Source organism: Haliotis rufescens, unplaced genomic scaffold, assembly GCF_023055435.1.
Source record: "Haliotis rufescens isolate VD_foot unplaced genomic scaffold, xgHalRufe1.0.p SCAF_14, whole genome shotgun sequence".
NCBI lineage: Eukaryota > Metazoa > Mollusca > Gastropoda > Lepetellida > Haliotidae > Haliotis > Haliotis rufescens.
The window spans coordinates 36495034-36501124 of record NW_025963824.1 but is presented as its reverse complement, the minus strand read 5'-3'; the positions used below and the strand labels follow the sequence as shown (position 1 = coordinate 36501124).

General features: G+C 42.9%; 1 protein-coding gene across 5 annotated transcripts in view; it reads left to right on the top strand.

Moving 5' to 3' along the window:
• Positions 1-204: 204 nt before the first annotated feature.
• Positions 205-6091, top strand: part of LOC124113182 — a 43495-nt gene continuing 37608 nt past the window's right edge. For 4 of the 5 annotated variants that reach the window (XM_048395376.1, XM_046473443.2, XM_048395375.1 and 1 more), the window contains exon 1: positions 244-491. The gene's annotated coding sequence lies outside the window, so the exon portion shown is untranslated. Of the gene's footprint in view, positions 492-6091 lie in introns of all 5 variants that reach the window. The other variant, XM_046473449.2, reaches the window with a different exon arrangement.

Sequence of the window (6091 nt, the reverse complement as noted above, 5' to 3'; positions counted from 1 at the left end):
GACAGATTAACCAGTAAGATGTTGACACATAATATCCCTTCTCCTGTGGATGTACCATCAAGAGAACATGGAGTCCCGATTGAATATTTTTTTCCTGACGATATGTATACAGTGATTATAACACTTACTGTGTTAACCTGTTCCCCGTGGATCGTTGCTCAGACTATCACGGGTTTGTCTTGTCTATTAACAGGCCGCCGTCATACAGCTGACATACAGAGTGTGACAACTTTCCTCAAGTACGACCGGGTCAGTGTGACCCGCCTACAATTTCGCTCTGTGATCAGCGCTCAGAGGCTACAGATAACAGGCGAGGTTTGATATCTTATAGGTAATTAATACGCCCGGGTATATGCGTGTTATCATACACGTGATACGGGATGGGTAATGGTGGGTGTGATATCGGTGTGGATTGATGTCCCAGTTGGTGTAATACGGTCGTATCGGCTGCAGAGAGGTGATCCCAACAGTAGGCATGATGGCGATGCGGGGTAAGTTGACTTGTCATTGTTATCCCGTAACGTTTTCTTTTGGGCGAATTGAGATGCTACTACCCCGACATAATTGTCATCCTTTCTTTAACGGAGGGCTGTGTAACGCCTGCCCGACATAAGCAGGCATAACCGATGTCGTAAGCTTGATTGTCATTCGTCTCCGTGACCGGTCAACGGCGAAAGGTATATGTCTGATTCAGTGGCAACTCATTCCGTGGGCTTGCGAGATGAACGTGGTGATGTCCAAACAGATTAAGTCTGTGTCAACCCTCTGCGTCAAAAACATGATTAGACTAACTGAACATTGTTAAGGCCAAACATGGCTCTGCTACACTCACTGAACATTGTTATGGCTAAACATGGCTCTGCTAAACTAACCGTACAGTGTTATGGCTAAACATGGCTCTGCTAGACTAACTGAACATTGTTAAGGCTAAGTTTGGCTCTTCTACACTCACTGAACATTGTTAAGGCTAAACATGGCTCTGCTAGACTCACTGAACATTGTTATGGCTAAACATGGCTCTGCTAGACTAACTGAACATTGTCGTGGCTAAACATGGCCCTGCTAGACTAACTGAACATTGTTAAGGCTAAACATGGCTCTGCTAGACTAACTGAACATTGTTCAGGCTAAACATGGCTCTGCTAGACTAACTGAACATTGTTAAGGCTAAATTTGGCTCTGCTACACTCACTGAACATTGTTAAGGCTAAACATGGCTCTGCTAGACTCACTGAACATTGTTATGGCTAAACATGGCTCTGCTAGACTAACTTAACATTGTTAAGGCTAAACGTGGCTCTGCTAGACTAACTAAACATTGTCATGGCTAAACATGGCTCTGCTAGACTAACTGAACATTGTTAAGGCTAAACGTGGCTCTGCTAGACTAACTGTACATTGTTCAGGCTAAACATGGCTCTGCTAGACTAACTGAACATTGTTATGGCTAAACGTGGCTCTGCTAGACTAACTGTACATTGTTATGGCTAAACATGGCACTACTAGACTAACTGAACATTGTTAAGGCTAAACATGGCCCTGCTAGACTAACTGAACAATGTTAAGGCTAAACATGGCTCTGCTAGACTAAAGGAACATTGTTAAGGCTAAACATGGCTCTGCTAGACTAACTGAACATTGTTAAGGCTAAACATGGCTCTGCTAGACTAATTGTACATTGTTATGGCTAAACATGGCTCTGCTAGACTAACTGAACATTGTTATGGCTAAAAATGGCTCTGTTAGACTAACTGAACATTGTTAAGGCTAAACATGGCTCTGCTAGACTAACTGAACATTGTTATCGCTAAACATGGCTCTGCTAGACTAACTGAACAATGTTAAGGCTAAACGTGGCTCTGCTAGACTAACTGAACATTGTAAAGGCTAAACATGGCTCTGCTAGACTAACTGAACGTTGTAAAGGCTAAACATGGCTCTGCTAGACTAACTGAACATTGTTAAGGCAAAACATGGCCCTGCTAGACTAACTGAACATTGTTATGGCTAAACATGGCTCTGCTAGACTAACTGAACATTGTAAAGGCTAAACATTGCTCTGCTAGACTAACTGAACATTGTTAAGGCTAAACATGGCTCTACTAGACTAACTGAACATTGTTAAGGCAAAACATGGCTCTGCTAGACTAACTGAACATTGTTATGGCTAAACATGGCTCTGCTAGACTAACTGAACATTGTTAAGGCTAAACGTGGCTCTGCTAGACTCACTGAACATTGTTATGGCTAAACATGGCTCTGCTAGACTAACTTAACATTGTTAAGGCTAAACGTGGCTCTGCTAGACTAACTAAACATTGTCATGGCTAAACATGGCTCTGCTAGACTAACTGAACATTGTTAAGGCTAAACGTGGCTCTGCTAGACTAACTGTACATTGTTCAGGCTAAACATGGCTCTGCTAGACTAACTGAACATTGTTATGGCTAAACGTGGCTCTGCTAGACTAACTGTACATTGTTATGGCTAAACATGGCACTACTAGACTAACTGAACATTGTTAAGGCTAAACGTGGCCCTGCTAGACTAACTGAACAATGTTAAGGCTAAACATGGCTCTGCTAGACTAAATGAACATTGTTAAGGCTAAACATGGCTCTGCTAGACTAACTGAACATTGTTAAGGCTAAACATGGCTCTGCTAGACTAATTGTACATTGTTATGGCTAAACATGGCTCTGCTAGACTAACTGAACATTGTTATGGCTAAAAATGGCTCTGTTAGACTAACTGAACATTGTAAAGGCTAAACATGGCTCTGCTAGACTAACTGAACATTGTTATCGCTAAACATGGCTCTGCTAGACTAACTGAACAATGTTAAGGCTAAACGTGGCTCTGCTAGACTAACTGAACATTGTAAAGGCTAAACATGGCTCTGCTAGACTAACTGAACGTTGTAAAGGCTAAACATGGCTCTGCTAGACTAACTGAACATTGTTAAGGCAAAACATGGCCCTGCTAGACTAACTGAACATTGTTATGGCTAAACATGGCTCTGCTAGACTAACTGAACATTGTAAAGGCTAAACATTGCTCTGCTAGACTAACTGAACATTGTTAAGGCTAAACATGGCTCTACTAGACTAACTGAACATTGTTAAGGCAAAACATGGCTCTGCTAGACTAACTGAACATTGTTATGGCTAAACATGGCTCTGCTAGACTAACTGAACATTGTTAAGGCTAAACGTGGCTCTGCTAGACTAACTGAACATTGTTATGGCTAAACATGGCTCTGCTAGACTAACTGAACATTGTTAAGGCTAAACATGGCTCTACTAGACTAACTGAACATTGTTAAGGCTAAACATGGCCCTGCCAGACTAACTGAACATTGTTAAGGCTAAACATGGCTCTACTAGACTAACTGAACATTGTTAAGGCAAAACATGGCTCTGCTAGACTAACTGAACATTGTTATGGCTAAACATGGCTCTACTAGACTAACTGAACATTGTTATGGCTAAACATGGCTCTGCTAGACTAACTGAACAATGTTAAGGCTAAACATGGCTCTGCTAGACTAACTGAACATTGTTATGGCTAAACATGGCTCTGCTAGACTAACTGAACGTTGTAAAGGCTAAACATGGCTCTGCTAGACTAACTGAACATTGTTATGGCTAAAAATGGCTCTGCTAGACTCACTGAACAATGTTAAGGCTAAACGTGGCTCTGCTAGACTAACTGAACATTGTTAAGGCTAAACATGGCTCTGCTAGACTAACTGAACATTGTTATGTCTAAACATGGCTCTGCTAGACTAACTGAACATTGTTAAGGCCACATGTGTCTTCACATGGGTGGGGTGATCGTGTATTTCAGTAACATGGAGGCATTATTCTTAAAAAAACGGGATGGGGGAGAAGATCCACCCTGATGCCCACCTGCCCCCCTCCCCCACCCTGATACCACCACTGATTCTAGGTGCCAGGATACGTTATCCTGTGATGCCACAACAGGGGTGACCATCGTGATGTGACCGACATACAGGTACAAGCTTGTTAAACCCCAAACAACCCCTTGACAATAAAGATATATCTATATACTTAAACCCGCGGACGGTGGGGTAGCCTATTGGTTAAATCGCTCGCTCCTCACGCCGTAGGCCCCGGTTCGATTTCATACATAAGCTCGTACACTGTATGAAGCCCATTTCTGGTGAGATATTGCTGGGATATTGCTAAAAGCGGCGTAAAACCTTACTAACGCACTCACTAAACGATGTTATTTCAGGTGTCACATTGTGGACAGTTGTAGAGTATCTTGCAACAGAATGTGTGGTCTATTTCAAAATGTGCGTTACATACAACGTTATATATTTCGATATATTTATCACGACATGATTGCTAACCGTTAAAAGTGGTTTAGCAAGATGAAATAGGGATTAACGTCGCGTTTTGCCTTATATCACTCACATTGCGACGTGTACGTGTGCGCTCGTGCGTGTGTTTGGTGTGCGTTCGTGTGTGTGTGTGCGTGCGTGCGTGCGTGCGTGCGTGCGTGCGTGCGTGCGTGCGTGCGTGTGTGTGTGTGTGTGTGTGTGTGTGTGTGTGTGTGTGCGTGTGCGTGCGTGCATGTGTGTGTTGGTGCGTGTGGGTGCGTGTGCTGGTACTAGCCAGGACTAATGTTGGTTTTTATTGCAATTTATACCACAGAGATACCGTACCACAACTTAAGATTGACACCAACTCTGACACAGTATGCTAACTCCGAGCCGACTTGTTCTTCCGTTATCCCCTTAATGCCCAGCGCCAGGAAGGGTAACAACAAGTACCATATTTTAATGCCATTGGTGTCGGCCAGGGGATCGAACCATCGACCTTCCACTCGCAGGGCAAACGCTCTATCTACTAGACATCGGAGGCGGTTACGAAAATGGAAACGGATCGGGAAAACTGAAAATAAGTATGATAACTGATAACAAGTAGACTGATGTCTGAAAATGTTTTGTGTTTTATCAGCTCGTTAGCACGTGCCATGGTGTCCGAATTGTTAGGTGACTGCTGAGGAGAGGGTTTTCCCGGGGCACGCTATCAAAGTGACGTCACTGATATTCTGCCTCCGTCCGTTACAAAATAATATTAAAGGTTTACTATTACTTTGCAAATGTTTCGATGATGTTTTTGTGTGTTTGTTTGTTTGTTGATTAACGCCAATCGGCAATAATCCCGCTGTATGACGGCGGTCTGTAAATAATCGAGCCTGGGCCAGACGATCCAGTGATTGACATCATGAGCATCGATCTACACAACTAAGATACGATGGCATGCATTAACCAAGTCAGCGAACCTGACCACCCGATCCCGTTAGTCGCTTCTTACTACAGGCATAGTCGCCTTTAACGTCAGGCATGGGTTGCTGAAGACCTATTCTACGCCGGATCTTCACGGGTGTCGAGGATCTGTTTACACTGAAGACTACTTTACATTGAATATCACTTTGTGGAGTTACCTAGGAAACCTATGTTTGACGTCATAGGCCGCATATCGAATCCGGTGGTCAGGTGACTTGGCTGAACGCGTGTCCATGGCTAGGTTCTCTTGACATCAATCACTTGTTTGTCTGGTTTATATTTAAATATTTACAAATCCCGGTTTTGTGGCTGAAATATGAATGAAATGAAATGTTTTAAGACTTACATTGCGGAGATACCAAGCTTAAGGTTAAGCATAAAACACGTGTTTTGGGTGAGATAACCTTCGACTGTACAGATAGCAGAAGGTTCTGGTCTACGTTTGACGCAGGTCTCGTGCATGCATTAGTTGTGAACCACTTCCTTAAGGTTGAAATGCAAAGTAAAACTCGTCGGAGAAATAGCAATTAAGCGTTTTCAGATTTTTGAACGAACATTCGGACATTTATTTGTTTCTGCTTGAGCGTGTATAGATAGGGCAGAATGGGAGGAACACTCCCTTTTGGGGTTAACATTTTCAATCAGCGAAGAGCAAATGTCACCTTAAAGCAGCAATGTCGTGAAACAATGCTAAATTATGATCTTGATCTCATAATTCACAGAGAGACATTAGTAGAAGTAAAGGTCGGAATGAAGGGGCTAAAGAAAGGA